This window comes from Manis javanica, chromosome 8 (assembly GCF_040802235.1).
Source record: "Manis javanica isolate MJ-LG chromosome 8, MJ_LKY, whole genome shotgun sequence".
NCBI classification, from domain to species: Eukaryota; Metazoa; Chordata; class Mammalia; order Pholidota; family Manidae; genus Manis; species Manis javanica.
The window spans coordinates 29,769,554-29,796,256 of record NC_133163.1 but is presented as its reverse complement, the minus strand read 5'-3'; the positions used below and the strand labels follow the sequence as shown (position 1 = coordinate 29,796,256).

At 36.1% G+C, this 26,703-nt stretch overlaps 1 protein-coding gene across 13 annotated transcripts in view; it reads left to right on the top strand.

Annotated features, from left to right (window-relative positions):
- The window catches only part of SIPA1L1 (signal induced proliferation associated 1 like 1), a 394,992-nt gene that overhangs the window by 175,789 nt on the left and 192,500 nt on the right, over nucleotides 1–26,703 (top strand). For 11 of the 13 annotated variants that reach the window (XM_073242187.1, XM_073242190.1, XM_073242201.1 and 8 more), the window contains one exon: nucleotides 20,278–20,339. The exons of the other annotated variants lie outside the window; for them this stretch is intronic. The gene's annotated coding sequence lies outside the window, so the exon portion shown is untranslated. The remainder of the gene's footprint in view (nucleotides 1–20,277; nucleotides 20,340–26,703) is intronic. 13 annotated transcript variants of the gene reach the window in all.

Sequence of the window (26,703 nt, the reverse complement as noted above, 5' to 3'; positions counted from 1 at the left end):
TCCTTTTCATTGTATTCTATAATTTTCTTGAGGCCAGGAACTGTTTCTTTATTTCCCCTACTATAGTGCATTGCTTATATTATTAGAAAATTGTTTTAAAGAAATCAAACTAATTAGCAAGTAAAAAAAAAGGACAAGAAAAGAAAACAAAAGAAAATGTTGACAGCTTCCACATGCCTAAAATCCTGGCAGTTTTGAATTCCACTTGTATATTCCCCTTTTAGATAGGACAGAATTTGTTGCAGTTTTTGGCTTGATGATGTGACCATCATATATCCTGGTTGACAGCCTTGAAATTTTGTAGTTATCCATACTTCCACTGAAAAAGTGTGCTTAATAAATGTCACTGTGATGACCTTTGTTTAAGCTTAGCCTCAAGCAGTGCAGATAATAATATTTAAAAATTGGAAAAATCTGGAGGTGTTATGTTTGATAGTGTAGCCCATTTTATCCAAGGAAGGCAACAGTGCTGTGAAAGTGCTTTGTAAATTACAAAGTTATTCACCTAGAGGGTCATGAAGGAATTTTCTGGCACCATACCTATTTTGGCTTTGCTGCTGAGCCCGTTTTTCCATTCAGAATCAATTTAAGGTGTTTTATGAGTAAATCACTGGCCTAACATAAATTGATTCCAATAAACAAAACATTTTAAGATGCCAATTTCATTGATTTGATTATCTTGTACATTTCCAATAAGGTAGGGAGGGCTGTAATAAATTTGTTGCCTGGAAAGTTTGGTTTCCTTATTTGTAAACATTAAAAAATTTGTAGTGCATGACAAAATGGCATGGCTAATTGTTTTGATTATGGTAATTTCCAAAGGTGTTTGATGCTGTAAATGTTGCATTAAATATTTGTCTTTAAACTTCCCTATTATTTTTCCAGACAACCCTTTTGGTAAGGTAAAAACGCCATTGAAATTGCCAGTAGAGTGTTAATATGTATATATATATATGTGTGTGTGTGTGTATGCATAATATATATACATAATATATATCATATGTATATCTATTTTAGAATCATTTTAGATTTAGAGAAAACTTTCAAAGATGTGACTGTGTATTTTTAAATTATTCTAAAAGACAGTTCCTTAATTAGTATTTCTATTAAAAGTTTAATATTTTTAATAAAAATACCCTGCCTGGGGATATGTGTGATTTATGTTCTACATTTTATGAAAGTGAATCAACTTTATTGAATGAGGAACATGGGGATCATTTAATTGTAGAATTGAAATCTGCCTGGTGAAATATTGACAATTTTATGTTTTTATAAAATAAAATGTAGTTTAAAATTGCATATGCCAAGCAAGTTGCTGTTCCCCTCTCCTTTTTTCTATTGTAGTTATATAGTAACATTAGAGAGTAGTTTGTAAGGACAGAGTAGTGTGAAAACTTTGTAAATTACAAAGTTACTCACCTAGAGGGTCATGAAGGAATTTTCTGACACCACACCTATTTTGGCTTTGGTGCTGAGCCCGTTTTTACATTCAGAATCACTTTAAGGTGTTTTATGAGTAATCACTGGCTATGTGTGTGAAAGGTGAATTTAAGACACTTTCAACTGTAAGGCATATCCTTATTTTATGTATCATTAAGGGAAAAATTACAGCCTTTTAAACTGTGACACAATGTTAAGATGCTGTGCTTATAAGATTCTGATTTCAGTGAGTTAAAATGAAGAAAGTGTACATTTTAGATCTATGTAAAACATTTATTACTCTCACAATTATTTTATTTGGGGCTTAACTTAGGCCCTCTAGGCTTTTTTAGACATCGTATGAGAATCACTTATTTGAATTGTGTTGCTTGCTTTCTTACTGTTGAAGACATGTTCTAATCAGTTTCCCTTGTTTTAGGAAGATACAAATATTTTCTTTTTTTAAAAATTTGATGCCATTAATATACAATCACATGAGCAACACAGTAGTTACTAGATTCCCCCCATTATCAAGTCTCCACCACATACCCCATTATAGTCACTGCCCATCAGTGTAGTAAGATGGTACAGAGTCACTACTTGTCTTCTCTGTGCTATACTGCCTTCCCTGTGCACCCCCTATGTTATGTGTGCTAATCGTAATGTCCCTTATTCCCCTTCTCCCTCCCCAGTCCCTTTTCCTTTGGCAATTGTCTGTGAGTCTGCTGCTGTTTTGTTCCTTCAGTTTTTGCTTTTTTCTTATACTCTGCAGATGAGTGAAATCATCTGGTTCTTGCCTTTTTCTGCCTGGCTTATTTCACTGAGCATAATACCCTCTAGCTCGATCCGTGTTGCTGCAAATGGTAGGATTTATTTTCTTCTTATGGCTGAATAATATTCCATTGTGAATGTGTACCACATCTTCTTTATCCATTCATCTACTGATGGCCACTTAGGTTGCTTCCATTTCTTGGCTGTTGTAAACAGTGCTGCAATAAACAGGGGTGCATATGTCTTTGAAACTGGGGTCCTGTATTCTTAGGGTAAATTCCTAGGAGTGGAATTTCTGGGTCAAGGTACTTCTACTTTGATTTTTTTTGAGGACTCTCCATACTGCTTTACACAGTGGTTGAACTAGTTTACATTCCCACCAGCAGTGTAGGAGGGACCTTTCTCCGCATCCTCACCAGCATTTGTTGTTCATAGTCTTTTCTATGTTGGCCATCCTAACTGGTGTGAGGTGATATCTCATTGTGGTTTTAATTTGCATTTCTCTGATAATTAGCAATGTGGAGCATATTTTCATTTGTCTGTTGGCCATCTGAATTTCTTTGGAGAATTGTCTCTTCATATCCTCTGCCCATTTTTTAATTAGATTATTTGCTTTTTGGGTGTTGAGGCATGTGAGTTCTTTATATATTTTGGATGTTAATCCTTTGTCGGATATGTCATTTACAAATATATTCTCCCATACTGTGGGATGCCTTTTTGTTCTGCTGATGGTGTCCTTTGCTGTACAGAATATTTTCAGCATGATGTAGTCTTATTTGTTCATTTTTGCTTTTGTTTCCCTTGCCCGAGGAGATGGCGTTTAGGAAAAAGTTGCTCATGTTTATATTCAAGAGATTTTTGCCTATGTTGTCTTCTAAGAGTTTTATGGTTTCATAACTTACATTCAGGTCTTTAATCCATTTTGAGTTTACTTTTGTGTATGGTGATAGACAATAATCCAGTTTCATTTTCCTATATGTAGTTGTCCAGTTTTGCCAACACCAGTTGTTGAAGAGGCTGTCATTTCCCCGTTTCTATCCATGGCTCCTTTATCATATATTAATTTACCATTTATGCTTGGGTTTATATCTGGGCTCTCTAGTCTGTTCCATTGGTCTATGGGTCTGTTCTTATGCCAGTACCAAATTGTCTTGATTACTATGACTTTGTAATAGAGCTTGAAGTTGGGGAGTGTAATTCCCCCCAGCTTTATTCTTCCTTCTCAGGATTGCTTTGGCTATTTAGGGTCTTTTGTGGTTCCATATGAATTTTAGAACTATTTGCTCTAGTTTGTTGAAGGATACAAACATTTTCATTGAAGTTTTATCTCTGTAGACAACTTGAGTACTTTTTGGGGACAGAGAACAAAAACCAAGTCCCGCTCCACATAACATGGATCCTTGTGTCATGTGGCTTCCGATACCTGTTTCATTATGTTCTTTCTCTTTGAATTTTCAATTTTTCTCCTTGCTGATTATTCACTCTCCTAGGTTGCAGCCTAAAATAACTTTTCTCAGCCCTGAGTCTTTGCAAACGATGACGTGTCTTTCTTCCTTCAGATCGCCACCTGTTTCTTCTTTCCCAGCATTGTTTGAGTTACAGACCCTTCCTTACCTCAATTGTTTATTAGTCAGTTCATTGCATAAGAGTTATGTCTCTGCCATTTTGCTGAAACTGCCCCCTCTGAGCTCCCTGGTACCTTTCTCATTGTCTAAAGCTGGTACCCTCTTAGTTCACTTATTAAAACCCGTCCTCACTCCTCCCCTTTATTTTGCTCTCTCAGCTCTCCTGTCTTCTCTCCTTCGTACTGTGGCTAGAATTTTGTCTCTGCCAGTTCAATAATCCTGTATGCCAGATTTTCTTCCTGTTTCATCCACTGTATTATTAAAAGAATGTTGAAACATGAAAAAAAATTGCTCCATAAATATTTTGCTCCAGTATATTATTAATTATTTCCACTTTTTGAGTGTTTCATCTTTGGCTTCACCACATACAAACAAATTTTTCTTTTCTTTTTTTGAACCTAGTTGTAATCTTGGCAAGCATATTATTTTATTTTCTTCCTTCACATGATATCAATTATTTTCCCATATGGTCTTCATTATTGTCACATTAAAGGACAATAAATTGTATAGTGTTGATGCATTATAATTTTGTTTATAATATTTCTGTTATTGGACAGTTGACTTGTTTCTAGAATCTTTATCTGTTTTTTTTAAAAAAACATTGTAGCTGAGCATATATTTATTCATATGGTATATATTCATATGGTATACCATATTCAACTGGTATATATATTGGAATCTTATGAATAAATGTATTTATTATGTCTTATTACTGTGATTACATTGCTTATGATGTATTATTAACATAAGGCCCACTAGGAGTGCCATTGATTACAGCGTCATGAGCAGTTTGCTAAACATTACCCACTTCTCAAGGTGCCATCACAGTCTACAAGGCTGCCAGCATTTTAAATTCAGGCTTCCTGGTATCAAATGTACAAAAATTATTTTGCTAATGTAGAGGAGGAAAACTTATCCCCTTCTTTCCTTCTAGGTTCTTTGGCTGGTCTAGTAATTAAATTGACATTGAACAGATTAGCAGGAGAAAAACATTAATTTCACGTGTATGGGAGCCCCAAAGATATGAAAGGCTGTCAGGTAACTGAGGTTTATATACCATTCTGAGCTAAGGAGAAGGGTTTAGGAGTCTGGGGTCTCCCAGGGAAAGAAGACATATCTCAGACAAATGAGAAGAACAGATGTAAGGTAAATACATTTCAGGCCAATGCAGATAGGTGTTCGTGTTATAAGAAGTTGCCTTTGTTATTAGCCCTCTTCCTAGTACAGGTCTTCTGTCTGAATTCTTACAGGCTGTTAAGGGAGAGGTAAGACAAAACAAACTCTTGCTGAGTCTGTTAGGTCTTGATTGCCTTCAGCTCAAAATAAGCCAAATGCCAAAGTGGTTTATTTTGGGATCATGAATTCTGCTCCCCCTCAATAATTTACTAATTGTAAGTATACAAAATGTTACTTTGGTAATTTAAATTCTAAAATGATGACTACATTTTTGCTTTACTATTTATTTCTTAATTGTTAATGAGTATGAGAATTTCCATATATTATTGATTTGTATTTCCTGATGAATTTTGTGTTCTCTATCTCATATATCTATCTAGTAATTGAGTACAAGACATAACAGAGAAACCTGTCTTAGAATGCAAAATTTCTAAACTGTCTTTTTAAACCAGATGTGAAGAGATCTTCCTGCTTATTTACAGTCTGGTGGCTTTGCCATTGTGATGCTTTAAATTCTCATAAATATTTTAATGTTAAATGGACTTTTTTCCTTTCCTTGTTACATAGAAATTTGGAGGAAAGCCTAGTAGTAACGTTTTCTTTTTGTTAACTGACCTATTTTGTTATGACAATGTAAGTTATTCTCTTTACATGCAACAATTCAAGGAACATTTTGTTGAATCCTGCCTAAAATTGTTTCTGCCTTTGCTTTTTATTCCAAAATGCTTTTGACATGGAAGATTTAAACTTACGTAACTTAGATATGTGATAATCTTGGTTAATGAGAAATGGCTTTCAAGAGCTTGGTATAGCATTTATGTTGACAGTAATTAAGACACATCTTTCTGTATTAACTAACCTCAACCAGTTGATAATATGATATGGTTTCATGGGTAGTTTAGACTTGATTTTTTTGTTGTTAAATAAATTACAGTGGACTGTGACCTCTCTGTACTATGCTAGTCTCAAGACTGAATTAATTTTTGCTGAAATCATGCACTATCCACTTAATTCATTCTGAAATATTCCTTGAGTCTCACTTCTTGAACTTAAATTTCACTTATGGTTACTGTCACTTTTCTTTTACTGAATTGAATTATGGGTATTAACTAAAGTTTCACCCATGGTTGTCTTCTTTTATGTACCTTTTTGTGTGTGTATGAGCTCAGCTTTCTTATATTTTAAACTCTTTCAAACCCACCTTAAACCACAACTATGAGCCAGAGGCCCATAGTTTCAACTCCTTGCTTGACTCTGTGGTTTCTACAGCAGATTTGCTTAAGTACCTGGCCCACAATGGGTAAGGAGCAGAAGCAGGCCTTAGGGTAATTAAAAATATTTTTCTATACTAAGAAAAACAACAGAGTAAACAGAGTGTAAATGGCTGACATAGGCTCAGGGTTAGGAAGACGGTTTTGGGGACAATGGCAAGTGGGAGAGTGCAGCCCCATGCGGGCTGTTTTGGCTCTGGCCATTGTTGCTATTTAGGAATGTGGGCCCAAAGTTGCCAGTTCTCCCAGTTTTTCAGGAGAAGCTGTAATTCAGGACAGGTATGCTAAACACCCTGAATTTAAAGGATGGATGAAATTTTTGTAAAACATTACATAAGCCAAGGAAAATACATTCATTCATAGACCAAGTTCAATATATAAGTTCTGATTTTATATCCACTTCCTGTAAAGGCATCTCTCGTTTTGTGTTATCCGGTGCTCCCCTATCTCTACCTTCCTCCTCTATTTCTTTATTCATCTAATGGGAAAACCATTCACCCTGTTACTTAAGCTAGGAACCTCCAAATCACCAATGCCACCTCCTTTCCTCATTACTTCTTTATTTTGGAGAGGGCTCTGAGCCAAGGGAAAAGCTTTTTATGAATTCAGGGAGATTTGAACGTGTTTCTAGGCAGCAGGAAAGAAGCCTAAGGGGAGAGGATAATGGACAAAGCTCGTATGTCCCCTGGGGATGCGATCCAGGGTGTAGAATCCAGCTGCCGATCTTCATGACCCAATGAGACCTACTCTTCATAGTTTTATTTCCCAATAATTTTGTTTTAACCAAAAGAATTACTTTCTCTCTTCATTTTGTGTCTGTCATATCTCCTTGAATTTCTTGAGGAAATTTATTAACGTTTAAAAACATGTTTTGTGTTTTCTAATATTAACTTTTTCTTCTTAGGCTGTCTTGAATTTGATACTTCTTTCCATGTTCCTGATTTGATTTTCCTGAAATATGGATAGTGACTGTGTTGGGGACAGAAAACTTTCCCTCTCCTCTCAGGGTCTCTGGCTGGACCTGAGAGTTAGGTTGACATAAGAAAGATTGGTAGTAGAAAAGCATACAGGTTTTTGTTTATTTTACATGTACTAGAGAACTTTCACAGGAAAATGAAGACCCTAAGAACCAGTTAGGCCTAAATGTTTATATTTTAGGTTGAACAAAGATCAGTGATTGTGAAAAAGTAACTAAAATATATGGGGAGGCAGCTAAAGGAAAAGAATAGGGTTATTTTTAAAAGGTTTGTTTGTACAGCTTCTTCTCAGCCTCAACTCCCCATCTCGTGTGATCAGCATGTTCTTTCCCTCCAGGTGCAGGGAGGGCATCTTTCACATGGGAGTTTTATCTCCTGTTTTCAGGAAGAAAAGGAGAGGTCAGAGTGTCTTTCTTGCATCTGTTGTTTTTTAAGTGCCTTTAGCTCAAAATAGTTGGTATGCCAGATCGGCATGTTGTGTGGTGTGGTGTGGTGTTCTAACCCCCTTTGGTTGTTTTTTTGTAGATTTATTTGTAGTACATGATAGAATCAAAATGTGGAATTAGTGTTGTTGTAGAGATTCTATTTACCTGGTAGTGCCTGTGAGCTCTGATTTACAGGAGCCGTGGTGGGTGGGCAAGCCATAGTGCATAGGGTGGAGTTTCTGGAAAAATGTGGATGACTTACCTTCTAAGTACAGGTTAACTGTAAGTTATAAATTATCTGGAGCATTGCCCAGCTTCTGTAGTCCAAGGGATCACTGTGGGTGTTTCTCTTCGTTTTAATCCAGGGGCTAATTCTGCTCATAGCTTCTCCTATAGAGAGAGAAGGGGCTGAGGTAGGTGTTCAAGTTCTTTTATTATCTAGCTTACCATCCAAGGCATACTTCTTCTGACACTTACTTTTAGTTTTTCCTAGATTCTGCTAGGAAATTTTATTTGGAGATTCGACCTCTTCTAAAGGATTACTGCTCTTTTAGCTTGTTTTGTCTTCAATCTGTTTCAGTATGCTTTCTATTTCTTAGAAGTTATCACTTCTGTGGTCTGCTGATGTCACCACCTATACTTGGATTTCCTGTATTTCTGTGAATTTATTTGTATTTTTATATTTCTTACTACATTATATTGAGATAGAAGGAAGGTAAAAAGGTAAATTTGTGTGTTGTTAACAGTTTCGAACCAGAAATCTTTTCTTTTATACTTCTGCTTTTTTATTTATTCTCATGTTTTTTCCCCTTAATTCCCTCTCTGTATGTACAGATCTCAAATATAATTTGCCATGTGCTTTTATTATATCTAATGGCACTGCTTTTATAAGATTCTTTGGAGTGGAATCTTTTTGCCCTGTTGTTCTGCCTGGGAAATACTATTGGGGAACCATATAGTTCAGTAACTTAAATCAAAGCCTAGATTCAAACTGGGATGCAGTAATACTTAGTAGCCATGCCAATTTATAGAATTATCCATAGCTCCCCATCTCTCTTGAGAATTAGGGATAATAATATTGTTAATATTGCTGTGAGCAAGAAGATGGGACAGTCAAGGTAAAACACCTGAGACATGGTAAGCCCTGAAATACTGTTTAGTTTTTAAAATGTAGATGAATCAGTTCTTACTGTGACAGCTGTGCTCTGGTGTGGCATTCTCTGTCAGTTTCACCTACTTTCCTTCCTGCGCTCCTCTCTCTTCTCAGACTCCAGGTGAGAAGTAATGCTGCCCTGTCCTTCCTGCTGCACCGCACAGTTTACTGGTATTCTGGTTGGCCGGGGACTATCTCAGTCATCAGGCATGGTCTTTGATAGGCTACCACTGCCTTTGTTTTCCCACGTGAACTGAATTAAATTAGGAAATAGCTTTTCCTTGTATGACTTTGAATTTAAAAAACACTAGAACTCATGGTGGGATTCCCATTTAGCCTAGTATATCAATCAAGGCTCTTTAGAGAAACAGAACCGATAGGAATATACACAGATGTATGTATGTATAGTGCATTTTCCCCTTAGTTTTATTGAGAAATTATTGACAGACATCACTGTGTAAGTTTAAGGTGTACAGTATGATGGTTTGATTTACATACATTGTGAAGTGATTGCCACAATAGGTTCTCCTAACACCCATCTTCTTATATAGATGCAATAAAAAGGAAAGAAAGGAAAAAAGGACAAAATTTTTTGTGTATGTCGAGAGCTCTTAGGATTGACTGTCTTAATTCTCAGATACATCATAGAGCAGTGTTAGCTGTAGTCATCATGTCATATACTACATCCCTAGCACATTGTAACTGGAAGTTTGTACCTTTTGACCACTGTCCCCAAAGCTCCCCTGCCCCCCTCCTCTGATAACCACAAGTCTAATCTCTTTTTCTCTCAGTTTGCTTTTTTAAAAAAAAGATTTCCATATGTGAGATCATATACAGTATTTGTCATTTTCTGTGTGATTTATTTCATTTAGCCTAGTGCCTTCAAACTCCATCCATGTTGTCAACAAATGGTAGGATTTCCTTTTTTTTAATGGCTGAATACTTTCTACAACTTTATTGTGTATATACTACAACTTCCTTATCCATTCGACATTTGATGGACACTTAAGTGTTGTGTTACACACACACACACACACACACACACACACACACACACACACACGGTTGAACAATGTGGGGGTTAGGGGCTTTGACCCCCGCACTGTTGAAAAACCATGACTCCTCAAATATTTAACTACTGTTGCCCAGAAGCCTTACCAATAACATAGTTGGTTTAACACATATTTTGTATGTTATATATGTTACATTCTGTGTTCTTACATAGACTTTAAAAAAAAAGTGTTTTTCCAAATTGTCACATATCCTCCCCAAATTTTTCAATATATTTAGTGAAAAAAAAATCGACATATAAGTACACCCATGCATTTCAAACCCATATTTTTCAGAGATCAACTGCATATAAAGAGATTTATTTTAAAGAAGTGGCTCATGCAGTTTGGAGGCTGGCAAGTCTAAAATCTGTAGGGCAGGTCAGCTGATCAGCAACTCGAGGCAGAAGTTGATGCTGAAGTATTGAGGCAGAATTCCTTCTTCTCTGGGAAAACTTAGTTTTGGGGATTAAAGCCTTCATTACTGAGGGTAATCTTAAAGTCAACTGATTGTAGCAGTCACATCTGCAAAATACCTTTTCGGCAATACCTAAATGAGTGTTTGATTGAATAGCTGACTACTGTAGTCTAACCAAGTTAATATATAAAACTACCCATTACAACTATGTGTGATGCAGGTTTAACCAGTGTAGACAGTATGTGATCGGTTAAGTACCAATAGATTTTAGGCCATAGATGCTAATGTCATCAGGTACCCAGTTGTATAGTCATGCTTCAAGTTCTTAACAATAATTCTGTTTTTGGTGACAGTGGAGTATGTGTGGTGATGGTGAGGTCTGTACATGTTTGTCCAACTTGTCTGAGGAGGCTGTTCTCCCCCATTTTGAGTAGTTAAATATGACAGTTATATTTGTGTCTGTTTCCTTTATGCTTATTTTTAGTGAAAAGCTCTGCATATTGGCTGAATTTCAAAAATTTCATAAAGAACGTGGTTATTTAGAATTCAGGCCAAATGCACAGTTGTTACTGTGGAGAAGAAAGCAAACATTGCCTTCTGATTTTTCAGTGCGCTCTGAAGGAAAGAATGGAGAATTCATGTAGCAAAATTATGGCTTAATAAATTCAGTGACTGATGCACTTAGTATGTACCCTTGAGAATGAAAGCTAATGGTTTCCTCTAACATTTCTCTAGTGTATTCCATTGCAGTTCATTTCTTCTGTATAATTGCTTCTTACATAAGTAAAGATTGTCACCTCTGCTTAAAATAGAAGTCTCTTGTATGGGCTATGCAGTTGCTCTTTTTAGAATAATGCTATTAGAAAGCAAGCAGAATGAATTAGAACTGAATCAGCTAAATTGTCACTTGATATCTCTATGTAACTTACCATCTGTTTTAGAGGTTTTGTACATACTCCCATATAAAATATGGACAATAATATTTTAATTTATGAACACTATTATATAACATTTATACCTTTGATGCAAAATTTAAATATGTAGCTTATGATTTTTCCAAATTGTTAAAATCTGTCAGCCTTACAAAGAACCTTTTGCTTGGAGGGTGGTTCCTAGGAGTGCACCTCACTGGAACCTCGTTCCCAGCAGCTTAGCAAATGGTGACGCCGGTGCTGATTAGTGTTCGAGGATCGTGAATGCAAATCTGAGAAATTCTGCTCATGCAAGTGTTTTTTTTTAATCCTATAGTATTAATTTGAAAAGTTGTTTAATTTTTTTGATTGAAAGTTACACTGTTCTAATAGGCATTTTAAGCAAATTGATAGTCTAATTGGTATGAGCCTAAGAGAGGCAGTCTCATTTGTCTTGGTAGCCAACAAAGTTAACAGATTGTTTTTCTTTTCTACACATACTTTCTTCTGAAAAACTACACTGTAGATGATACTCTCTCAGGTATTTTAACTGGATTTTGAGAGTTTAAGTACCCTCTTCTTTAAATAGCAAGCAAGATCTTTCATTTTTTGTGTTGTTTAATCTACTGTTTGCCATGGGCTCAGTATTGTGTTCCAGATACAGGGAGTTAAACTATTATCTCTTGGAGGACTTGATTGTCTCTATCCTGGAAACATCCACAAGACCAAGCACAAAACTGTGGGAAGCTTTTAATGACTCTTAACTGGTATTGACCCAGTCTCTGGTGAATTTGTAATCTGATTTTTAAATTTACAATCTAAGTTTTAAAAATTGTGTTTATATCTAATTTTCTCCTGAAGAAGTGTTTAGGGATGTAGTCCCCTTGAATTTTTCCATACTCTGCATTTAGCATTAGAGTTCACTGATTTTGCTGCAAAAACCCCCACATTTTATTTTTCTATTATACTGTTGGAATCTAGGTTTTTGCAGTTATGAATAATTGTATTTGTCTTTGAGTGATGGTTCTCCTGGTAACCATAAACTTAGTAGTGGAACTCCTGGCTGGTAGGATATTCCTGTTGTTTGTCTTTCAGTGTGATTGATTGCACCAGTGTACAGCTCTTACCAGAGTTTGAACATTTCCATTGCTTCACATTTACCCCATAATTGACATTGTTTGATTTTTAAGCTTAGTCAAGCTGGTAGGTATATAAAGGTGCTTTTTATTTTTATTTCCCTCATTACTAAGAAAACAGGGTCATCTCATATAGTTAAGGATCTTTTTTATTTCCTTTTTTTAAATATAACTTTTGTCTGTTTTTTTCTTGGATTGTCTTAGAAAATTATAAACCTTATATTCTAGACACTTACATTTTGTTGGTTATAGTTTTCTAATTTGTGGTTTATTTTTTCATTTTATTTTTGGTCGCTTTTAATGAACAAGTTCTTTATTTTAATGCAGAATGAATTTACATTTTTCTTTGTGCATTTTCTTTTATATTGTTAACCTATTCTGAGGCTGTAAAATGCACTTTTATTGTCTATTAAAAGTTTTATAATCTTGCCTTTTACATGTAAGTCTTCAGTTAAATTGAGATGATTTTTATATAAAGAGTGGAATAGAGGTTCAACTTAATTTTTTCCTCACATATATAAATACACATGTAAATACCATTATTAAATAGTTCATCCTTTCTATGTTAATCTATAATTTTTGCTGTGTTGTAATTGATAGTTGGTAGAGCAAGTCCCTCACTACCTACCATCTTAAGTATCTTGATTCTCCTTGGACCTTTGACTTTGTGTAAACATTATGTGTCATCACCTTGCTGAGTTCCTTGAAAAATCCTATGGATATACTTATGTGTGTGTGTTTATATGTGTAAGCACATATACATATACGTTTGTGTTCCCTAGCTTTGTCACTGAGAGCCCCCAGTAACAATGAGCACATCTAGCACCTGGCTCTTGATTTCTAAATGCCACTATCTTAATTGGAGAAAATGGCTGATTCCAGGGTTAAAAAAAAAAAAAAAAGGCAGTGTAAAATGAAACTGAAACGTCTATTTCAGAAGGTAAGGACTGCTCAAAGAATGATCTAATCATATAAAAATGACCTAGAAAGCATCTTGAGGGGTTTCCACTGGCCAAATCTGGGACAGGTTTGCTACAAAATAAATAATGGTCATAATGTATTATAAGAAACAATAATAGTAATATATTAAAACCCACTGAATGAATGAATAATGTAAATGTAAGAATGTATGTATTAATCGTAAAGCTTAATGAAGAATAATATATTTCTGTAGCTTCAAAGTATTTTCCTACAAAATACTTACAAAGGGGAAAATAGTTAACTCTGCAGTGGAGAAGGCTGACAGATATCCCCTTAACCAGTTCATCGGTGTGAACATAATAATACAAATCAGTTGTGTGGTACCTGATGGAAATGCAGTGAGAGCATAGCATCCTTTCTGTGATATTCCTGCCAATGTCATTGCTTATCATTCGATTTTTAAGTATATTTGTGCTGAAGTATGACATACCTATAGAAAGGTACACAGATTATAAGTGAACAGGTCAGTAAATTTAAAAAATCAAACTCATCTATGTAACCACTGCTCAGATCAAGAAATTGAACATTCTCTCACTCTAGAAGCCCCTATTCTAACTTCTCATTAATCATTAATGATTAAATTAGCCTAGTTTGAACTTTATATAAATGGAATCAAGTGGTATATGTTTTTTTATATGGCTTCTTTCTCTCAGCATTAGACTTAGTACATCATTTTATGTTGTTACAGGTAGCAATATTTTGTTTTTTTTTAAATCACGACAGTATTTGGTTGTGTGGAATTCATCACTTAATTTTTCCTTCTGTTATAGTTACATACTAAGGTGGTTTCCCGTTTTGGGCTATTATGAATTGCATTGCTGTGAACATCCTTGTTTATGTCTTTTTGCCACACACGTGCCCATTTATTTTGCCTATATACCTAGGCAAATGGTTGAATTGTTGAGTTATAATATATACATATATTCAGTTTAAGTAGATACTGCCGAAGAGTTTCTCAAAGAAGCTCTACCAGTCAACACTCCCACCAAAGATGTAAAGGAGTCTCGTTTGCTCCACATCCTTGCTGATATGGCTTTAATTTTGACCATTTCAGTGGGTGTATAGTGGTCCCACACTGCGATTTAAATTTATATATCACTTATGATTAATGAAATCAAGCCATCTTTCATTTACTTGTTAGCCATTTATTGGCTATCATCTTTTGTGAGGTATCACAATTCATTCTTACCTTTCAGGTCTTCCATCTGGCATCATTTTGCTTCTGCACTGAGGTCATTGTTTATAATTTAGTGTGTTGGTTGATGGCAGGCTTTTAATTTTGTTTGCCTAAAAATGTTTGTTGCTTAGAAGGAATTGTTTCTAGATGTAGAATTCAGGGTTGATAGTTATCTCTCTTAGTTCATTGAAGATAAAAGTTTTTGTGTTGCCTTTCTGGATCCAAGGATTGGTGTTTTTATACTAATAATTTCAGGTGGATGTCATACCTGTTCACTCTGTCATGCATGTCTCTTAAATCTCTCTTTCATGATTGCATCTCTTTATTTATTTGGGAAGCATTCTGGATACCTTTTTTTAGATCTGTCTTCCAGTTCGCTGATGCACTTTTCAGCTGTGTGCAGTTGTAATTTATTCACCTAGTGAGTTTTTTTATAGTTCAGTTATCATATTTTTAATTTCTATACTTCTATCTGGTTCTTTCTTAGTTCTGTTTGGTTTATAATCTATTCATTCATTATTTTCAAGCTTTTCATTTACATCTATCTATCTATCTATCTATCTATCTATCTATCTATCTATCTATCTATCTATCTATCTTTTTATATCAAACTTTATCAGCTTTAGCATTTGACATAGAAAAAAGCCTGAAGCCAGGTTTTGGATTAAGAAGATTGTGACTCACAGTCTCTCATCTATTCCTTCCTTTCTTTCTTTTTTTCATTTTGAAATAATCTCACACTTTAAAGAAGATTAAATTCTCACATATTTTCACCTACCTTTCCAAATGCCAGTATCTTATATGACTATAGAAAATTATCAAAATCAGAAAATTATCATTGATACAGTAATATAAGCTAATCTACAGACCTTACTCGTATTTTGCCGATTATTCCAATAATGTTTATGTCTGGACTGTGATCCAGTCTAGGATCAACATTGAATTTAGTTGTTATATCTCCTTTGTCTTCTTTAATCTGTGATATTTGCCAAATGGTTTTTCTATTTCTGTCATTCTTTTTACATTTATTAATTTAAATTCTTCTGCAAAAATGTGTGGCTTTTTCTCATTTATGTATTCAGGTATTTATTTTTATCTTTATGGACTCATGTGTATTTGTTTTATCCTATAGGTTATAATCTATTTTATAATATTTTATTTTAGTGCTCCAATTGTCCCAGCTTTGACCCCTTTAAGGTTGGTTCCAGGGTACTTTTGATAAGTCCCCATCTTTTTTTTTTGATATCCTCCTTACTTTCTTGCACCACAAGATGTTCCATGCTCATCTGGTACCTTCTCTGTCCCAGCTGTGCAGCCAGACATTTCTCCCTTGTCTTGGTTCTTGGTAAATGGTGTTTAGAAACCAGTATCTGGTGCTGAGTGTATTCATTGTTACTGTAATATCAGTGCTCTTGAGATCTCTCAGAGGACAGAGCTAGGAAATACATATATGTATACATGTATCTATATTTATCTCTCTATGTATCTACTGAAATATATGTTAAAAACCTTTGTATCTCTGATTTGAATTAAACACCACAGAGTTCATTCTGGCCTTTTCTCTTGTTTTGTCTCTAGCCTCAGAGTATATAGTCAAGATACCAGTTTCCAGAGCTGTTCGGTTAGTTATTCCTTTCCTTCTGCACCCCCTTTAGTGTGGTTATGTTGTACATTTGTAATGCACTTCATTTGTTACTGATTGTGTTTCATTTTGAGGTACCTCCACATACTGATTGATTTTACTTACTTTTTTTTTAATTTGGTGAAATATTACTATGGTTACAAATGTTAAAACTATATAAAAAAGACATGTTTGGAGACCTGTCACTCCCCTTTTCTTTGTATCCTATTCTCATCCTCTAGTTCCTATCCCAGTAGCTCCATACACCTGGAAGACAAAATTCAAACTTAGTGTAATTAACAGTCCCTCCATCATCTCAGTCTTAGCTAATTTTTGTACGTCATGGTCTGTCTACCTTAGATTTCTTGTTATTTCTCAAACATGACTGGCTCATTCATGCCTCTGTTCCTTTGTACATCCTCTTCCTCTGCCTAGGATGATGCTGTATTCCTTGTTCTTTCCTTTGAAAATCATTCAAAACTCACTCCATCTCTTACCTACTATGTGAAGATTTCCTTTCCTTACCTTCCTCTCCCCTAATTTCACTCCTCCTAATAATTCTTCCCTGTTAATGCGTAGCTCTGTAGCACTTGTGAATGTTGTATATCTTCTATGACATTCAATTTAAATTATTGATGAGTAGGCTTGTCGGCTTCTTTATAATTGTGAGCTCCTTAAAGACAGGAATTTATCTTTGCATTTCCAGCATATAGTTCAGTTTCTTGAACGTATCAGTTATGCAGTAAATGCAGTGTAGTGAGTGGATTTCACTTATTTTTTCACTTTCACGTTCTTTTCACTTATTTTTTTCTTTACTCATTTGCTTTTATTTAACTCATGATATAAGCCCATACTAACAGAATGTGTGAATCCTTGCAATGTGATGCCTATGCTCTTGTTGTCTCTGGTTTTTTCATATTCTCTGCCTCTTCTAATATATTTAGGTACAACCCTGGCAATTTAATGACTTCTGTGATCCCTGGGAAGTTATAATATCTAATTACATTTTATGCATGGTATAGAAGGATAAGGTGAAATCAAGTTATAGAAATTATTTAAAATAAGCAAGTTTAGAAAGTCAAGACTATTGTACCTGTCAGGTTTTCTCCTCACTTGAAAAGCAGAAACTTCTTGCCTGCTGTATCTGTTAGATTGGAAGAAACTGTGCTGGGAAGCAAATCCCTTCAACAACCTTTAAAAGCCCTGGCCACCTTTTAAAATGTCATTATTTTTTATACAAAAGGCAACTTCAGTGACCTTCCAAATTGTGTTTCTAAGCTGTTCATGTTATTTTCTAATCTGTATAGATTATTCAGAAGATTATGTTAAAGTGTAGGGGCTTATTTCTACCAGCTCTTCATCCACCATCTGTTACTTTCCCTTCTCTGTCTTTATTGCTTTCACCTCTTCCACTCCTGTGTGTTCTATCTAATCATAGCTTATGCTCCAAAGGCCTATCAGAAACTCAGAACAGAGGGTCCATTGCAATATAGACATCACACTAAATAAAGGGGGGTCTTCAGGACAGTGCTTTCTAAGGACATAGGGCTTGCTGCTCCATCAGAGTGATGTCCAGGGACAGTAAGCTGTGTGAAAGTATCCACTTATGTTGCTGGCTTGTATTCTTTGTTTATAAAGAAATGTTAAATTACTTCACTTTTTTATTCAAGTGTAATACATATAAATATAAAGATAAGTGAATTATAAGTGAACACTTTGATGTGTTTTCCCAAATTGAATAAAATCATGAAGCTATCACTCAAACTGAGAAATCCAGTATTACTGCTAGCCCACCAAAATTACCCCTTCTACTGCTTCCTAGTCTCTACTACCGCCCCGTACTCCCCCACTCAAAGGTCACTACTATCCTGACTTACATAGTTTTACCTATGTTTGAACTTTATGAAATGGAATCACACAATGTATTTTCCTAATGTGTCTGACATCTTTGCCTCACATTATGTTTGTGAGATTCATTTGTGTTATTTAATTAGTTATGGTTTATTTATATTTATTACTGTATAGCAGGCAAACTACAGCCCATGGACTGGCTGGCTGTTTTGGTAAATAAAGTTTTATTGGAACACAGCGATATCTATTCATTTACATATATTTTGTGGCTGCTTTCTCACCCTAAAGGCAGAGATGAGTAGTTGTTACAGGTCACAAAGACTATACAGCCTGCAAAACCAAAAATATTACTATCTGGCCCTTTGCAGAAGAGCTGACTGACCCCTGCTGTATAGTATTCAGTTGCATGAACACTCCACATTGTATTTGTCACTGAGTTTTGACTATTGTAATTAATACTTCTTTGAATATTATTGTATGTGTCTTTGGGACCTATGTATGTGTGTTCCTTGTAGGCATTTCCCTGGGAGTAGAATTGCCAGGCTCCAGTATATATTTATGTTCCACTTTGTTAGATATTGATGAACCTTTATTTCTGTTCACACTTTCACCAGTAGTGTTGAAGAGCTGAATTGTTCCACATCTTAAGACTTAGTGTTGTCAAACTTTCAGTTTTAGCCATTTTTATCAGTAATTTAATCTCATTATGGTTTTAATTTGTACCTCATGATAATAGATGAAGTTGAGCACCCTTTCCTGTGCTTTTTGACCTTTCAAATATCCTGTTTTGGTAGCCTGTCTTTTATTACTGTTTTACCAGAAGTTCTTTCTGTATTTTGAATGAGTACTTTGGTGGATATATGTATTATAAATATATTTTTCTTTATTTATGAAAGTCCTGATAGTTGCACTTTTATTCTTTAATGGTGTTTTTATTGCTTTATTTTTATGAACCTGAGGGGGATCAGGATATGCCACCCCAACATTGCTTTGACCTAAGGATTATTTTGAGCTGAAGAAAATTGAGAAATAGCAGATGCAGGAAGAGTTTTCTGCCCTCTCCCTTTCTGCCTGAAAGCAGGGCATAAAGTTCCATTTTTAAGGTGCACCTCATCTCCTTATCAGGAAGAGGAGGGCAGTTCCTATCACTGGAGAAATTTGAATCTGCATGACAAATTTTACTAAACAATACTTATCTATCATATATTTCCTAGTCATTGTTCCACAATTTATCATCCCTTGGTAGCTCCAACTCCCCTTTCCTTTGTCTAGTACCTTCTCCACAATTTATTGCCCTTTGTTAAAATGGTATATAAGCTCCTGGGTCTAACTGCCTCTTTGGCTTTTTACTTCTTCTCTGTGACATCCTCATGCATATAAAAATATTAACATTGACAAAGAAACATACACTTTTTCTCCTATTAATTTGTCTTTGTCAGTTTTAATTTGTAGGCTCCCAGAAATTGAACATGGGAGGATAGAGGAAAAGTTCTTTTTCCCCTAAAAATTGTAATTAATGCCAACATAATGGCTGAATCTTATATATGCTGAGGAAAGTAAAATTCAATGTGGTATTTGTAGATACGTGGACAGTAGCTGTTATAAGCCTGTCAAGGCATACCATCTTTAGGAAATACCACAGCATCGATATGTGTTTTGTCTTTAAGTCCTTCTTAATTAAGAATGTGATTTTCTGTATTGCTGTTTGTTCTGGGGTCTGAAGAGAGACAAAGGTCTTATCTTTCACTTTTGAATATTAAAAGCTATTCCAGGATATTAGAGCCCCCACCCCAGTTCTCTGAGCATGCTGAACATTCAAAGATTTTATTAAGATATAGAATCAAATATTTGAATCAGATATGTGTATTTTTTCTGGAACTATGATGCCTGAGTTTAGGAATTTGGAAATTGAAGCGATGTATCTATCTCTAAGCTATGTTGAATTGAATAGCATAGATGTGATAGGAGGTAGACTACATGATTTTTGAAGTCCATTTAATAATTTTTTCCCCCAGTTATAAATATCAGTCCAGGACAATATTACTTGATTAAAATGTATTTTTGTTTGTTTTGTCCTTTTGGTGGTCGAATCTACAATAGATGTGGATGATTTGAACTTGAAAATCTAATATTACAGATATTTTCTCTAATTTCTCATATAAGTTCATCTGCTTGTTTTAAAAAGGTTGGCTTGCCTCTTTCAGAAAAAAGATAAAACCTCTGCTATACAACTATTTTAGTGAAATTTTGTGCATACTTTTTCTCTATTTTTAAAGTAATTTTTCACCATTTGTTTTTCTTTACTTTTTTTTTCAGGTTATACAGTTTTAATGTGGATGCTTTTGTCTAAATTTCTATAGCCATGGCACAAGAACATAGTAAGTACTATACCATACTTCGTATGCCATACTTGGTTTAAAATGTGTTGACTTTCTGTTTCTAAATTTCTCACTGGAACAGTGAAAATATAAAGGCAAAGTTTTTAAAAAATGTACCACTTATCAAGGTTGTGATTAGTTTCATCTTCTGACAAACAGTATGCTCTATCTGTTTCCAGTAAATACCAGCAGAGTGGCTAGTAGGGTTATTTCCATGTCATGCATCCTATCAGCTCCCCATGTTACAGAATTGAGGACCTGCCTGCAGCTCCAGGGTGGGCCCCTGCTTTGTCCATGAGGGACTCACGGTGGACAGAGCATCAGCCAGTTCTGGCGAGTACTTGGCCGGAAGGATGGTTTTGGAAGTGGTCCAGCAGTCCTAGCCAGAGAGACTCCAAAGGCAGGTTTGCCAGGAGCTTCTGGGAGAGGTCTTCTCATACTTAAAACAAAGCTACAGGAAGAGCCTGCCGCTCTTCCCCTTCTTCTGGATGTTGTTATGTGCTGGTGTGAGGTCTGGTGTGGCTGTAGGCTGAGCAAGAAGCCACACAGGGCGGAGGACAGAGAAACAAGCCCTGAGGCCTGTCCCTCCTCCAAAGTCCAAGTTTTTGAGCCAATCCATTTTCCTTTTTGTTTAAGCCAGTTTATGTTGGGAGCCAAAACATCTGCAGTGATTCACTTGATCTCCATTTTATTTTTAGTAATCCATTAGCTTCTCCCTGGGGAATGTGGGAATAATTGCAAAGCGAAGCAAAATAATACCGTTAAGTTAAACTGGTGGGGTGCTGACTGGCACCCTCTTCATTCCTATCAGTTCATAGGCACTGAGGTAGAATTAAAGACAAGAGAATAAAATACATGGCTTTCAGATTCTCTTTTTTTCCCCCCAGAAGGTTTTGCCTTTTAATCAACCCACTTGCACTTTGAACACTGAGAAGGGTCTTGGATACTGGCCTGAAAATCCTCCCCATGTATAAATAAGTGTGTAGTTGACAGGGTAGATGGACCTGTTCTCTTAGAGCAATCTGTGCTCAGACGTGTAATTCCTTGTTCGCTTTGTTCTTCAAAAATTTTAATATGAATATTTAAAATATAAAAGCAATAGTAGAAGGAACAAGATCACAAATACCTGCATTTACTCTCCCCCAGTAAACCAGAGAAACTGAGTGTTTACCAATTCTGTGGGACAGTTGAAACCGAGGCTAATCGTCCCTAACACTGGTGCCCTTTCTTCATGCTGAGGAACCACTATCCTTGTTTGGTCTTTATTCTTTCCAACTTTTTTTGTGCTTTTACCACATATGTTTAGTATGATTTCTAGTAATGCTTCTTAACTGAAGGTAAATGTAAATACTATGTGTAATTAATGAGGCTCCTATGGAAAGAGCTACTAAATGTCTCCCACTGGGAACTTTCCAGAGTTCAAGATAGTATGCCATGTAGTACATGGGGCCAGATGCAGACACAAATGCAAAATACCTAAGCTATAATCCTGTAGTATGTTTTATATCCATTTTATTGTTTTAAAAGTTTCAGTGTTTCAGTTGCGTTTTAAGGGAGAAGCCCTGTTGAAAATTTTCTTTGAAAAATCAATTCAGTGAACTGATATTTTTGTTCCTGGTGGAATGATGTCTTCTTTATTTTTTATATAAAGGGATTTGTAGACATGGCTTGACTATATACCTCAAAATGAAATGGTGCCTTTGTGGGGGCTGCTCTGTTGGGCTGAGGGAGCTTCTAGACAGTGACTCACATCTGTAATTAGGCCTTGCTCTCCGCACCCTTGTTGACTTGACCATAGACCATTTAGTCTGGGAAAGCAGTACATGAATCATCTAAACTGGCACAAATTATCTGGAATGCTACTAAACGTTTTCTATGCTTTATTCTGATTGAGGGAATCAGAAAGAGAGACTTGTTGAGTTTGAAAGTGTTCTAAGGGTAAATATACATTTGTGAGAGCAGATCTCTTCCTTAGATAGAATGAAAAGCAGTAGTGCATATTTGACATTTCTAAGCAGTGCTGATTTTGCAGGCTTGTTTTAGAATATTCCTCCAGGTTTTATATCCTTTCCTTTGTGAAGAATGTAGTACCGTTGGCCTGTCTCCCAGCTCCATGGCGTTCTCCCAGCCATATCTTTGCGGAAAAGGAAATCCAGAGGCTGTCTGGAGCCCCAGCCTAACCCACACAACACAGCTGAGGTTAAAGGGAAATCCTAGAGGCTTATATTCTCTCTCTTTTGCTTCTTTCTAACTTGTCCCTCTCATCAATCTCTCTTCTATTTAGGATGGAATTTTGATACTCTTTTCTTCCCTTTCTCAAAATGATGGGTCAGTGACTTACAGAGGCCTGTTAGGTTCCTGGCAATGAAGTGGGTGAAAGTAATGTTTTTGTCTTTACTCAATAACAGTTGCCTTTGTTTCAATTTATTTTATAGGAAAAACTTTAAAAATAACTATTCATTGTAAAGTGAAGGACATTTATAGGTCATTTAGGGATAAAGACAAAATGAAGCCTTTTTTTAGATAGAAAGTAAGCCTTTTGATTTTTTTTCCCCCTTCTTGTTTTCTCTGATTGTTCATTAGGGGTCTTGCTCAGCATTTACTGTCTTACTCTGTCTGTTCTAAAAAGGAAAAAACAAGTACATTTATCCAGTCCATAGCAAAAAGACCAGGTTTTCAACTAGTGAGTTGACTGTAATATGTGGATAAATCTTCATTTTCATTTGGAATATATATGAGTGGGCATCTCAGAGGAATCATCTTTTCACAGGAAGTAGAAGAAAGCCATAGCTCACTGTGTAATTTTGTGTTTTGCAGGCATAACTGTTGTGTCTGGGGTGTAAGTGCACAAGCATGTGAGATTGTCTTTGTTCATCTGTCTCAATGCTGTTAGACATTGTTATGTTCATATTGGAATTGTTGAAAATCCAGTGTTCAAATTATAAAATTACTGTTAGCATATCTGCTGAGTTAAGTTGAAAGGTAAAGTATTTCATGAAAACCCTTGATAAAAATTCCATATTACATGGCTAGTTAAGCTCTTTTCCCTAGCATAAATCACAAAGACCTTTGTATTAGCAACTTAGGCTGTGTTTATAAAGTGCCTGTTCACTAAGAACAGTGATCCTGTTTGTCATAAGACTTGTTTAGTACCTAATTAACCTTTCATTTAATCTCTTTTTGCATTTAGGAGCCAAGAGACCATGCTTCCATGCTAAATACAAATCACCTAACCGTATTACTCTTAGTTTGCATATTGTGTAAATGATGGGTCATTAGCCAATACCTAAACAGAGGGGCATGAAAGGTTTATCTGTAGCAGGAATTTAACATCACTTTATGGCTTCTGGATTACTTTGTGTAAATGATTTCCTCCAGCAGTCAATACTGCTTGTTAATGGGTCCAGTGATTTGCAAGACCTTAGTCAGGAATTTCAAAGTTCTTAATGAGTGTACAAATATCTAAGGGAGCTTTATGTTCCTATTCTATCTTACTCCCTCAGTAGCAGATGCCTTCTAACTTTGTGGAAATGAAACCTCAGTGTTCTGAATGAATGCTCATTCCTGATGAAAACATCCCACTCACTCTCTCTCTTTTTAAAAAATTTGTTTCTCAAACCAGTTAGGTAGAATTAGCCTTGTTTATAGGGTTAGGTGTCCCTTTTCTAATCTGGTTTTCAAATCATCATACCACAGAGACTCAAGAAAGCAACAGACACCCCCCTAGATGAGAAAGTATTTGTCCTTTGTGATGTTTTGATAGTTTCTGAACATTTGTTTGCTGGCCTCCTAATCAAGGCTCAAAATAACTTGGTGTGCCACAGTCCTCCTAATGTCCAGTGGGCCTCTTTTAAGCATCTCTCCTTAACAGAGGATTCTCCATGGGCAGTGATGCACTTAAAACAGTTGGCCAGTGTAACTCCGGGGAGCAGGGAGATCCCAGGGCAAAATACCTCTAAAACTGAAATCAGTCAAAGGGGAAATAAAGTTAAGAAACCCACTTATTTCTTGCAAGCATTCGTCCCCATCTCTCTCTTGACCTGGCTGCAACATACAGGAGCTCCACCCAACCTCTCCATTCTAGATAAACCCTAGCACTTCCTTGTGATTACCTATTGGTATGTAGATGGCTAATATTCTCCACCCCTTGGAAACACCTATTGATATGCAGATGCACTAAAGCCAGGGGAGAGACTCTTGAAATACTGCAGTTTACTCACAGCCAGTAATGATCCCCACAGTTTCTTGTCCTGAAGCCACTGTGGCATAAACACAGCAAATGATGAGAACTTTGTCCCTTGTCCCCTTTTGGAAGTAGACAGTGCAAGAGTTATTTAAAAGAAGTCTTCATTTTGTGGTAACACTTACTTTTGACTGTATATACATTTAGATTTTAGCCTGGCCTTCTTTGGGAAACTCTACCCCTAGAAGAAAATGAGGATTTTTAAATGATTGTCTTTTTTAGCAGCTGTTAATGTTAGTAAGAACATAGCACTCTCTGAAGATTCTTGGGTCACACAGCAGCAGCTTGATAGATTTCCCTTTGCAATTGCAAACCCTCCCACTGAGAGGCTGATTGGAATTATTTTAGGCAAATACTGTTGAGTTTTAGTTTCATAAGTTTATATTGTTGACGAACACTCAAACTGATTCATTGGTGTCATATTTTTTCAGGTTTAAGCAGCAAATTGAGATCTTAGTATTTAGATGGTTGAAGAATGCAAACTTTAATTTGTTTTAAAATTATTGTCTTTAATAAGTAGTCATCCTGTCTTTTCCTGTTTTACTTATGGGTGGCTTCATGGGACATTTAGGTTTTACACGATCATGTTCTGTAGTTCTGAAATTTTGTTTTTTCAGCCACAATGCTGGAGTTGTGTATCAGTTGGTTTTCTTACATAGTATCTATTGGACTTTTTCCAGGTCACTTGCCGTAGTCCTAATACTAATGCCATAATAAAGAACCCTCTATTGGATTTGGACTCTTTTTGCTGCTATCTGTTAGCAGGTTACTGATGCCATTCAGTGACTTCTGTGACACAGACAGGCTGATAGGTTTTTTGTTTTAGATAAGATTCCAGTGTAATCTCTTTTTGGAAAGTACTTTGGTAAGTCTTTTTCAGTTAGCCTCCCAGCCCTCATTCTCATTCCTTCAAACTGGGCTCTCTTTTTCCCTCCCCATCTCCATTCTTGAAAAGAGAGAGACACAGAAAGAGAGGGGTGGGGAGGGAGGTAGATAGGTTTCACTTCATTCTAAGTGGGTGATGGGAATAAAATCAAGTTGGGGTGAAAGAATGAAATGGTAGACCTGATCTGGGAAAAAAATTAGAGAAGAGGTCTGGTGAGGAATTTGTAATCTAAAAAGTCAAGTACCAAAGAGAAATTGCTGACTCTTGATGCCGGGGTTCTTGTTTGCAGAGCTGAAGAATGAGCTTCACAAACAGTCAAGGTAGGAGAGCAAGGTACAGGCTTTTATTTAGAGATAAAGTGAAAGGACAGAGCTCCCTGCTCACGCCAGGAGGGGACAAGAGAGTCCGTAGTGGTGCTTTGTCTAGGGGGTTTTATAGACAGTTGAGGATTTTTCTAGAACATGAAAAAAACTTAGGGGTGTGGACTTGTTAAGTGGTCTCTGAATATTTAGAATTAACTTAACACAAGCAACTTCTTCTGATAATTTCTCTCTGAGTTACCAGCATCTTGGTCTGGGAGCATATGAAACAAGGCCACCTGCTCAGCCTCCAAGGTGGGCCAAGGTATTGTTTGCTAAAGAGTAAGTTAAGAATTTCTAACGTCTTAACTTCCTGGGCATTAAAATGCAATCTTATCTTTAAGGTGGAATCTTTCCTGCCTTTTACTGTGTTGTCTGTGCCTGGGCTTACTTGCTAAATTAGTTGCCCAGTTTGCAAAATCACTTCATCAGATCTGAAGGAGGAAAGACAGCACATAGGCCTGGGCCTTTTAGTATGCTAAAGTGAACCTTACGTGTGATTATAAATGGTTAGCATAATAAAACATGTGCTACTCTTCTTTATCTGGGGAACATTAACTGATTTTACTGAAGAATGATTCTAGAGTTCAATGTTTAACATAGAGTTTTAGCAGGGGGGTTTCTTTGCATGTAGCTACATTGCTCTGACTGCAGATATCTCACCCTGCCCCCTCCGGAGGCCCTCCCCTACTCTGACTGCATCCATGGTCTCTGTCTTACTCTGTCATTACTCCTTTGGCTGTTTTGTATTGTTATTGTTGACCTGAATCGAACCAGGTAGTTACCATTTGCTGACCAAGGTCTGAGGCCAGCTTTTAAGCAATAGCTAACTTGTCAGTGTTTTTTTCATAGTAGATGCTCAGTTAGTAGAAAGTT